We start from the raw sequence: 12,345 nt of genomic DNA, 5'->3' as shown, positions 1-12,345 counted from the left end.
TTCGAGCAGTTTTATGATGAGCAAGGTATTAAGCGTCAGTTGATTGCCCCTTGCACCCCTCCCCATAATGGTATGGCTGAACGCATGAATATGACCATTCAGGAAAGGATCCATAGCATGCTTAGCCACGCTGGCTTACCGCAACACTTTTGGGCTGAGGTAGCTATTACTAAAGTGTATCTCATTAACAGGTCACCTAGCTGTGGCATTGACTTTCAGGTTGCAGAGGAGGTATGGGCAAGCAAGCCACCCTCTTATGATCATTTGCGTGTCTTTGGATGTGAGGCATTCTGCCATGTGCCCAAGGAAAAACGCAATAAGTTGGATCCTAAAAGTGTCAAATGCATTTTCATTGGCTATGGAGATGCAGGAGAGATGGGTTACCATCTATGGGATCCGCATGCACGGAAAGTGATCCGCAGCTATGATGTTATCTTTCATGAGGACAAAATGCATATGCAGCCTGAGAAAGTGGTTGACGTACGTAGAGTTATCTTTCAGGAGGAGCCACCTACTCCCATTCAGCCCACTCCACGACCACGTAGACAGTGTGCAACATCACCTAATGCTCATGGCCCAGATGTTAGACATGATGATGTTAGACAAGATGTCGGTCAGGCAGCAGAGCCTGAGTTGAGGCGTTCAACTAGAGATAGATGACATGATGACCGTTTCGCGCCCTCTATGGATTATGTATTGGTTACAAATGCAAGAGAGCCTCTCACTTATGATGAGGTTATGCACAGGGATGATTGTCACTCTTGGGAGAAAGCTATGCATTCTGAGCTTGACTCATTGCATAGGAATCAAACTTGGGATTTGGTTTCCTTGCCTTAGGGTAAGAAGGCTTTGCCATGCAAGTGGGTGTACAAGTTGAAAAGTACCCCTGGACACCCCAAGCCGGCATACAAAGCTCAATTGGTTGCTAAGGGTTTTAAGCGGAAGCATGGTATTGACTTTGATGAAGTCTTTTCTCATGTGGTTAAGATGACCACCCTATGCTTAGTCTTGGCCTTGGTTGCACAGCTTGACTTGGACTTGTACCAGATGGATATCAAGACAACTTTTTTACATGGGGACTTGTATGATGAGATTTACATGGAGCAGTCTAAGGGCTTTGTAGACCCTGGAAGGAAACACCTAGTGTGTAAGCTAAAGAAGAGTCTATATGGTTTGAAACAGGCACCTAGGGAGTGGTACCATAAGTTTGATGCATTCATGTAGTCACAAGGCTACAACCGCAGTGCTATGGATCCATGCTTGTACACGAAGAAAGCCCGTGATGGTTCTTTATTGATTTTGGTACTCTATGTGGATGACATGCTTTTAGCAAGGACAGCTCATGAAGAGCTAGATGCTCTTAAGGCTCAGCTCAAGAAGAGCTTTGAGATGAAAGATCTCAGATAGGCCTCTCATATACTTGGTATGCGCATTACGCGTGATAGATCTCAGGGACTACTCTATCTATCATAGAGGGAGTACATTCATAAAGTCCTTGAGCACTTCCGCATGTAGGATGTTAAGCCTATTGGCTGTCCATTACCTTCTCATGTGAAGGTTTCACAGGCTGATTGTCCACAAATAGATGAGCAGAGGGTCGAGATGGCCAAGATTCCCTATGCATCAGCCGTGGGCAGTCTTATGTATGCCATGATAGCCACCCATCCAAATATAGCTTTTGCAGTTGGGGTTGTGGCATGCTATATGGCTACAACTAGCAAGAAACATTGGGATGCCATGAAGGGTATCATGAGGTACATGAAGGGCACACCAGATATGTGTCTTTGTTATGGCAGCTAGGATACAGGAGTCATGGGGTACACTGACTCTGATTATGCAGGACATGCAGATAGTAGGAAGTCCACTTTTGGCTATGTGTTCACTTATGCTGGAGGGGCTATCTCTTGGATGTCTAGGGCGCAGAAGTGTACGGCCCTTTCTACTACAGAGGCCGAGTATATTGCAACCACAGAGGTTTGCAAGGAGACTATCTGGTTAGGCCGTTTGATTGCTGACCTTGGTATGACAAATGATATGCCTACACTACATTTGAATTCTATGAGTGCCATTCAGTTAGCCAAAAAATCCAGTCTTCCATGTGAAGACAAAACATATTGAGATGAGGTATCACTTCATTCGCAAGGTCATTGAGGACAGGTCTGTTGACCTTGAAAAGATTCCGACTGAGTAGAATCTTGCAAACTTACTCACGAAGAGCCTCACTACCAAGCGCTTTGCCTTCCTCAGGAGATTGATAGGCATTGGATGAAATGACATCTTTTTCCTCATCCTGTTGTACATGTGTACATGTTGTACTACCTTTTTATTTTTTCTCTCTCATTAGGAAAAATTCACCTTTAAGTGGAAGGTTGCTGGGGGTAAAGGTGCCTCCGCCTAGCCACCCGTGTATTACTACACGACAGTACCTGCCACTTGCAGTGTCCGCCTAGCCACCCGTGTATTACTACACGACAGTACCTGCCACTGCACACTGCAAGTGGCAGGCACCTGTCACAGTCGCTTATTCTTTATTCTTTTAGTGACAGTTTGAATAAAGGAAGGCTTGGCCACACATTGCGGTTGTTGGAGTTCCCACTTTTGAGTTTCTCTCTCTCTTGGCTCTTGCTCTCCATCCGCCATAGTTCTCACTGCCAAGCTTCTTCCTCCTGGGTTCCACTTCCCTTTCAGCAGGTTAGACACTGATTTGCTCACTAGGAGTGGATTGAGACCCCCAAATTTTATAAACCAATTTCACAAATCAAATTTAACCAATATAATATTTGTAAAATGAGCATAAAGTAGCATGGAAAATCCTTCAAGACCACAAATCTGTTAAAATTTGCATGCGATCTAAAGCTAAGAGTAATCCATGAGCCTCCAAGTGTCAGTTTTGCTATCCAAAAGTACTATTTGAATCACAACTATTCTATTCTATAAAAGAGAGAACTAAAATTTGGGAATAATAAACTCTATGATTACACAAATATATATCTCTCATTGTGCTCATTGTTTTAACTATTGAATATCTCAATGTGATATTGGATGCAAATGTTATGGGCAAAATACTAAAGTGCATTGAAGCTAGCATAGCTATCCAAATATGCTTTGTATACACACAAAATGGATGGAATAGCTTCCAAAGTGAATGCTTGAAATGTATTCTCACTTTCTCCTTTGATATACATCTTTTTTTTACGAGCATCCAAAGCCCAAGTTGCTTTGCCACTAATGGCTAGCCAAATACAACCAACTTAGGCTATAAATGCCCCCAAATTGAGCCTCAATGGCTCCTCAAGCCGAATCACTTGTTTGCATTAGACGTAAAGCTTCGTGATAAGAATAAGTGCCATCACATATGAGTTGATCTTACAAGGTTGGAAGGTATCATCTTAGGCAATGCACTTTTGGTCACTTTTGTGAGAATGATGGTTTTGTAATAAAATTACTGGAATTAGATAGGAAGATCCACAACATTGTAAAGTTATGTGTATAAGTCTCATATTCACTTTGGATAGAGATGGTCCAATTTTCATAAGTGTGTGGATAAATTGGAAAGGCATAGTTATTAAGAGCCTAAAATGTGAATAAGGTACCCCACTTATTGGAGGAAAATCTAAAGTTCAACATATATACAAAAGCAAGAAAGTGAATAAAGGAACTCGTTCTTATGTGTGCAACTTTAAGAGCAACCCTTCTTCTTGCTTCCATCTTATATTCTTGTGTATCTTTTTGTTGAGATTGAAGGAGAGTAAGAGTATGAGTGAGGGATATTATAGTGTGAAACTCTCCTCTCTTCTTGAGAAAGATGGTCCAAATGACATAAGTGTATGCATAAATTAGAAAGGCCTAATCAAGAGCCTAAAATATGGATAGGGTGCCACATTTATGGGAGTAAATTCTAAACCTAGACCTATATACAAAAGTCAAAAAGTGAATAAAGGAGCTCATTCTTATGTGTGCAACTTTGAGAGAAACCCTTCTCCTTGTTTCCATCTTATCTTCTTGTGTACCTTGTTATTGAGAGGGAAAGAGCGTGAGATTGTGAGTGAGGGTTGAAGTTCTTCTCTCTTCTTTCCTTTTATATATTATTATCCTTCTTCTTCCATATCTTGGAGGGTGAAAGGTAAAGTGTGATGTTGAGGTTGGTACTTCTCGCTCAACTCTACATTTCCTCTATTTGTTAGAGCACTTGAAAATCAAATTGATTGTGATGGAGTAATGGGAGTGGATTGAAGGGCAACACATGAATCATGAGGCCACCAACAAAACCTTTGAAAGCATTCAAATTGCAACTCACAAGAGTGGAAAGGTGAGTCTACTAGAGACTCATGGTTGTTAGTTTTATTGCTTGCTTGGGATAGCGAGGAGAGAGCAAATGGGTTTGAGATTCGAATATGAGAAATCATGTGAGAGATGGTCATGTTGATGAGTGCTTGAAACTCTTGAAGTAATAAGAGTCCATCAAATGTCCCATCATTGAGCATAAGTGCCAATAATCTCATAATCTCTCTCTTAGGCTATCTTTGTCTCTATCTCTCTCTTTGATTTCCATAGGCCCTCTCTATGTCATATGTCCATTTCTCTCCCATTCATCTTGTATCTCTCTCCCTCATTCAACTCTCTCTATCCTAGTCCTGCTCTGTGTGTGTGTGTGTGTGTGTGTGTGTGTGTGTGTGTGTGTGTGTGTGTGTGTGTGTGTGTGTGTGTGTGTGTGTGTGTGTGTGTGTGTGTGTGTGTGTGTGTGTGTGTGTGTGTGTGTGTGTGTGTGTGTGTGTGTGTGTGTGTGTGTGTGTGTGTGTGTGTGTGTGTGTGTGTGTGTGTGTGTGTGTGTGTGTGTGTGTGTGTGTGTGTGTGTGTGTGTGTGTGTGTGTGTGTGTGTGTGTGTGTGTGTGTGTGTGTGTGTGTGTGTGTGTGTTCCTTTATCATCCAATTCATCTCTCTTTGATATTTTGGAATCAAGCAATGCATATTTGGCCATACTATTTGCTTTATGCAAGTTGTTCATTTGTAGACAATAGGCAACAATATGTTTTGGAAACTTAAATTTGTTAGCATAATTGTCAAATTATTTTTCATCATAGAAAAAATTAATTAATTCTTAAAATGTGGCACATTGCATGCTATTTAGGGTGCTTACACAATTAGGTATGAGGAAATAATATGCAAGTTTTCACCTATAAGCATGGGTTGGTGTATAAACATGTTTAGGCTTGCATGTAAGGGGTATGTCTTCACTTATGTTGCAAGATCCACAAAGTCATGACAATTACATTACATCTGAATTCTTATTCACCAAATTGTAAATCTCCCCATTACACTTAAGTTGGGTGTCTTTGCTATAAGCATCTTGTAGTTTAGAGATTAAACCATTATGTGGCACTTCATAGCTACAATAGAATTGGCCCTTTTGACCACATGTTGCAAGGGACCTTCTCAATTTCAATACGTGCCCTCATTTTCTCCTACCTGTTGTCATACCTTCTATAGAACAAAATTCCTCATCTCTAATGTCTTGATTTCATCTATACTTAGATTTGTTCCATGAGATCATTCATAGATGCAAGATGCTAGCTAGAGGATATCTAATAGCTAATTAATATATGTTTAGGTGTAGTCCATGCTTTCATTATAAAACCACATGTATTGCCTCTGTATCTTTGGTTGACCACTTGATCACACCCTAGAACAACGGAGTGTGTACCCCTTGTGTTGTGTTCTTTATTGGCTATTACACTTCCCTTTGTGCGCCCCTAATCAACCTCAACAATGGACTCAACTGTGGGGTGGAATCCTTTTGATCATCCACATAGTGTCATGTAGATCATCCTCTAAAGTAATAAGAGATTATGGCTCCCTAAATATTGATTGTGGTGGGCCCTAAAATTTGACTTTTCTTACTCCCTTTCTTTAAGGCTAGTTTTGAGGTAGATTTTCAAGCATGTGAGTGGCATTGACTTATGATCATTGCTCTTGCATTTCCTTGTCATTTCTATATTGTCATCTTTGAAAATAGGCTCCTGGTCTAGGGGAATCTCACATGTATCCTTGTCAACCATCATTGCCACTAGTATTGGTTTTAGATTGTTTCCTTATTGCACCAACTTCGTAAGCTTCTTTGCACTTGGCCCAACAACAAGGAACTTTACCTTGGTAAAAGTCTACTATATTGTGCTTTGTAATAATGCATTTGATAGATCATTGATACACATTCTACAAGCTATAGCCAACTAGCTTGAACAAGTTCAACCAAGTTTATAGTTGGCACATTAGATATGTCCTCCATCATTTATGAATAGCCAAAGTAAACTTGTTTTAGCTTGAGATGAGTAAGATGGCATTAAAAAATATTAGGAAGAGGATATACCTCACCCTACAATATGTTTTCACCAACGTGGATATCAACCATGCCACTAACTAAGCTAGCAATCCATCACAAAGATGTTGAAAAATGTAATCTTTTGTCTTTCCCACCATTCCAAAATGAAAATTATCAAGCTATTACACCAACATCAATCGATGTGCACCTCTAAATTTAGCATAGATAGTTGTGCATGTCTTACAATACTTAGACATATGCTATGAGGTGCGTACTTGGAGGCTTTGCTGCCAATCAAGTAGGCAAGTCTTCTCCCTGCCCTTTATGTGATTCTTAGCTTCATTATTAAATAGACTTTGCATGGCCTTGTTGGCAACATCCTCCTTTGCCATAAACCCTCAAAAATTGACTATGTGGTGGTTGTACTTCTTAATCACCTTGCTAAGCTTTGATCAAAACAAGACTTGGAGATAGCAAACTAATATCATAAACTTTAATTTTATGATGTATGCTCCATTCAATGTCATAGGACTACAACATGATTACATTGGATCATACATATATGTTACCATAATAGTCAGTCATATATATTCCACTATTTCAAAACAAATAGTTTATTATGTACACTTCATTGTATGTCATATGAATACAATATGATTACCTTCAATAAAAAAATACTATTTCAAAGCAAATAGTTCATGATGTACCCTTCATTGTATGTCATATGAATACAATATGATTACCTTCAATAAAAAAATATCCAGCCATTGTGTGGGGAATTAGATCCATTCTACTACGTGTGCTTCACCCAATCATCCTCAATGATGGCCTTATTGTTGACCTATTGAAGATTAAGCACCTTCCATAGTAGCTGAACTAGGAAAGAGACTATTATGGAAAATTTGCTATGCATAATGTCGTCTAAGCTTCAATAACAAACACCATCCCCTAGATGATTTCAATGATTTGAATGTCGAGTGTGTTAACCATACGCTTGAACTTATTTAAAACCATACATCCAATGCAAAGTCTCAAAGAATGATATATTTTTAAATAAATGTAGTTACAACTATATTAGGTCAACTTCGCATCCACCACGCATTATCCTCTTTTTGAATTAGGGGCTCCTTGAGCATTCCCAAGAATTTAATGCCAAATATAAATACTGATGTTTGCTAATTAAGATATTTGCTACAAGTCTTTTAGGCATTGTCAATTGTAAGTGCCAAGGATCAACTAGATTGAAGTCTGTCATCTATCGTCCTTTGGAGGTCCTTTACATTAGCATTGTAAGTGCATCCTTGTACCTCGTGTTTCTATGTGCATTGATAAAAAATTAGACTTATCATCCTTGATCTTCACATAACATAATGCCAAACACTTCCACTTGGAAAGAAAAATGGGGGGTTTATTGCAATAGAAACATGCCAATCTTCTTAGACTTTCCAGCTACATTCCAATAGTTGGTATGTTGTCTTTCAATTTTCCTACATGATAACAATGTTATATTGATTCTTAAATTGAGAGATGTAATACACAAAGTAGTAGACCATCTCATAGTTTCTTAGACATGTAAAAGAGGGGTTACCTATCCATCCCATGTGGATTATTGACTCATTGATGAAGCAACTAGACTAATGTGTATTTTGGCACTCCAATTGTCCCACATACTTGCTTTTACAAACAATGCCAACCGATGCTAGCCAAGGATTTGTGCAATAATTACAATCTTATTTTTGCTCGTACTCTCCATTGGGTGTGTGCTATTTGCAATGGGTGATAAGATTACTATTACACAAAAGTGAATTTTTGCTAGCCCATCTCAATATAATGTATTTTGGAGCAATTGATGTAGCATTTGGTGCCATTCCCCACAAGAACTCGTGTACTTGGCTACACTAGTTTCAATGATTGTAATGCACAACTCATTCTTGACATGTAGTGCTAGATCATTGTTCTAGTCTTTTGTGGGATAGGTTTCGACAAGTTAGTTACATCAACCTTTGTTTGTTGTCTATCATTGCATGGGTTCATGGTGAGATCCACTATGGGTCATTGAGATGCTACATATGCATTCACTTGCTCAACAAGATAATCACGTGATATTAACTTGCTAGAAGGAACACTTGCCATCTTCCTTCTCACTTCAAAAATTGATTCGAATAGTGGTATTCAATCATTCCCATGCATAATAGCACAGATTCATCTATCATGCCAATGCAAAGCACATTCTTCTTCATGAGTAGGAATTGACTATTATGTATATCACACAATTCATAAAAGTGAGAGAGATTACAAATATATGTGCCTCATTAGCAGCTTGTGAGGTTGCAAAAGATGATTAGTTAATTTTGAGAGTGAGAGAGACAGAGAGAGGGGGGGCGGGGGGGGGGGGGGGGGGATGAGAGACTCATGAACAAAGGAAGCTTAAGTTTTTGGATGATAATACTAGTCAAAGAGTGGTTGGGGGGGGGCGGGGGGGGGGGGGGGGTCATGGTCTAAAAAATCTGTGTCAACGGTGTATTCAATGAATGCTTGAGAGTAGAGATAGAGTCTCTCACTCCATCTCATTGTATGGCATAGACTCTCTCCAGTGCATGCGAGAAGTGAGTTTTTGGAGCGAGCTTTTATTGGCAACCTCTAGTTTTATTTCTTATAGTCCACTTGGTCCCTTTTTTCTTTTGGGTATATATCAAGCACCACTGCTGCTCTTCCATTTCTACCACCACCACCACCACTAGTACTGCTACATCTTACTCTCCCCCTCCTCATTATAATCATAACCAATCCTTATCTCAGACCCCTCAATACATTACCACTATTAGCACTGCTACTACCACATCTTACTCTCCCCTTCTTATCAGAACCACAACCCCTCTCTCTCTCTCTCTCTCTCTCTCTCTCTCTCTCTCTCTCTCTCTCTCTCTCTCTCTCTCTCTCTCTCTCTCTCTCTCTCTCTCTCTCTCTCTCAAACCCACAATATGCATCTCCCTCTCCTCTCCCCCCTCAATAATACCCTCTCTTTAACTTTTTTACCCCCCTCTCTCTCTCTCTCTCTCTCTCTCTCAAACCCACAATATGCATCTCCCTCTCCTCTCCCCCCTCAATAATACCCTCTCTTTAACTTTTTTACCCCTCTCTCTCTCTCTCTCTCTCTCTCTCTCTCTCTCTCTCTCTCTCAAACCCACAATATGCATCTCCCTCTCCTCTCCCCCCTCAATAATACCCTCTCTTTAACTTTTTTACCCCTCTCTCTCTCTCTCTCTCTAACAACACATTAGTAGTTCTCTCTCCTTAATTGCTTTACATCATTACATTAAGCTTACGTGATTAATTTTTATAATATTATCATAATGTTAGTGATTGAATTACATATACACAAGCAATATCACACTTATGTATACATTTACATCCCCCTTCTCTCAATTATTTGCATGAATGTTATAGTTACATCATGATGTATTAGTACTTCAATTGTGCATGCATGAGTAAAACCAAATACACTTACACATTCCTCTCTCTCTCTCTCTCTCTCTCTCTCTCTCTCTCTCTCTCTCTCTCTCTCTCTCTCTCTCTCTCTCTCTCTCTCTCTCGACTCTATCATTTATCTTCTCTCTCTCTTTCTCGTGCATTAGTTCTCTCTCCTTAACTTATTTATAGCACTAGATTAAGCTTATATGCTTATCTTTGATAATATTATCACAATGTTTATGGTTCAATTATGTATACATATAAGATATCACACTACATATACACTCACATCCCCCCTCTCTCCCTTCTTTGCATGTATTTTGTAATTACATATTGATGTGTTAGTACTTCAATTATGCACACACAAGCAAACCACAAACGCATACACACATAGTTACACATTTCTCTCTCTCTTTCTCTTGTTATCTCTCTTCCTCATTTGATGTAATGTCCCCGTGCTCTCCATAGGAACCCCCCCTTTTTAATTTTTGGCAAATTTTTTCATCTCTCCCTCTCTCTCCCCCCTACCATGTGCATGGCGGGGAGAGAGAGAGAGAGAGAGAGAGAGAGAGAGAGTGTGTGTGTGTGTGTGTGTGTGTGTGTGTGTGTGTATGTGTGTGTGTGTGTAATGTGTGGAAGATGGGGGACATGCAGCCTCCCAGGTGGCGGGTGGCACCGCCGTGCCACCTCCCCCCTCCACCTAAAAATCTCCCCCCTCTATTGCAGGTCCTGCCTCCTTCGACTAACGTAGCAGTGCCCCCCCCCCCCCCCCCCCCCGCGTTGCTGCAAAGCACTTCCCCCCCCCCTACTGCACTACAGCAGAACGCCCCCTGGTGGCAGCAACATCTGCGCCCACGGAAGTCTGGGCAGGGAAACCCCCCTGCCCTTAGACCCTCATTCGAAAAACCCCCCCCCCCCCAATTCTGCCAGGCAACTGGCCGTGGGAAGTAAAGGTAGGAAGAGAGAGGAAGAGAAGAGGGAGAAGAGGAGGGAGAACAAAAGGAGAAGAAGAGGAAAAGAAGAAGGAGAGGAAGAAGAGAGAGAGAGAGAGAGAGAATAAGAGAATAAGGGAGAGAAATAAGGGGAAGAACAGGGAGAGAGAAGGGTAGGAGAAGAAGAAGGAGAGAAGGAGAAGAAGAAGGGGGAGAGAGAAGAGAGAAGAGAGAGAAGAGGAGGAGAAGAGAAGGAAGACAAGGGAAGAAGAGGGAGAGAAGGAGGAGAGAAGGAGAAGAAGAAGGGTGAGAGAGAAGAGAGAGAAGAGGAGGAGAAAAGAAGGAAGAGAAGGGAAGAGGAAGGGAGAGAGAGAAAAGAGAGAAGAGGGAAGGAGAATAAGAGGAAGGGGAAGAAGAGGGAAGAGAGGGAAGAGGGAGAGAAGAGGAGCAGGAGAAGAAGAAGAAGAAGGAGAGGAGTTAGTAAGAGGAGATAAAGAGAGGGAGAGAGAAAGAGAGAAAGTAGGAGAATAAATGGCAAGAAGAAGAGAAGTAAAGAAGGAGGGTAAAAGAAGAAGAGAGAGAGAAAGAAAGAAGGAGAGGAGAAAAAGAAGAAGAAGAGAGAGAAAGAGAGTAACCGCCACAAGTCACCCAACGAACCCCGTCCAGTGGTCTTACCCAATCAAACCTGTCAACCCGAACTCTGCCCAATCTCCGCAAGGCGAATGGCTCCCAAGAAGAAAGTCGCGGGAAACGTAGGCATCCAAGCCACCGGTAATGTTGGAGGGACAAGCGGAACGACCAATGTAGCACACACAAATCAAGCCCATGTTTACACACATGAAATGAGAGGTTTTTTCCAATATTTCATGTAAAATAATAGGCTTCCACCCAAACTAGTACATGAACAGTTATCTAGGGTTCATGGTTCGCGCCCATGATTACAATAAACACATGAAATGATAGCTCCCGTTCTTAGCGTGCAAATGCACAGTTGCATGGAAAATTTAGGCTTTCATGTACTTAAGCCACACAAATATGTGCATATTAAGATTAAAAAATTTCATCGACTAAATGTGAAGCGAGTTAAGGATCATAGATTGTGTCAGTTTATTAAACGACCCTTCTGCGCAGAACATGAGTTTGATGGCAAAATTCTGCATAACATCGCACTAAGAGAGGATGGAAAGAATGTATGACAAGTCTTGCAATATATTTAATGTGTTTTAAAGATTACCAAGTATATTAAAAGACGTGCAAGGAATCGAGAACTCACAACTTGGAACCCTAGGGTAAAACCCAAGGGGAAGAGGGATTCAAAAGAAGTTGAGTGATTAAACACACGTGCTTGTGAAGTTGTTTTTAAGGATCTTGTCTTAGATTATTGGAAGTGGATATCCTCCAGGTTTAAGCTAGGCTAGTAAGCTGACTCTAAATGGAATGTTGATCAAGGCTTATGCTTGGTTGTTTGAAAAGAATATTTCTAAGTGAATTGACTAGTTGCCTTGGTAAGAGGAGATCCTACTAAGGACAAGTGGTTTATAAGCAAAGTGATTGCTTGATGTAGAAAATGATATTTTCTTGATTGGAAATGAAAGGGATGTTTTCCTTAGTAATTGTTTGTAAGCT

Source organism: Lygodium microphyllum, chromosome 18, assembly GCF_053477565.2.
Source record: "Lygodium microphyllum isolate KBCC chromosome 18, Lygodium_microphyllum_v1.1.10, whole genome shotgun sequence".
NCBI lineage: Eukaryota > Viridiplantae > Streptophyta > Polypodiopsida > Schizaeales > Lygodiaceae > Lygodium > Lygodium microphyllum.
Note: the sequence above shows the minus strand (reverse complement) of the source record.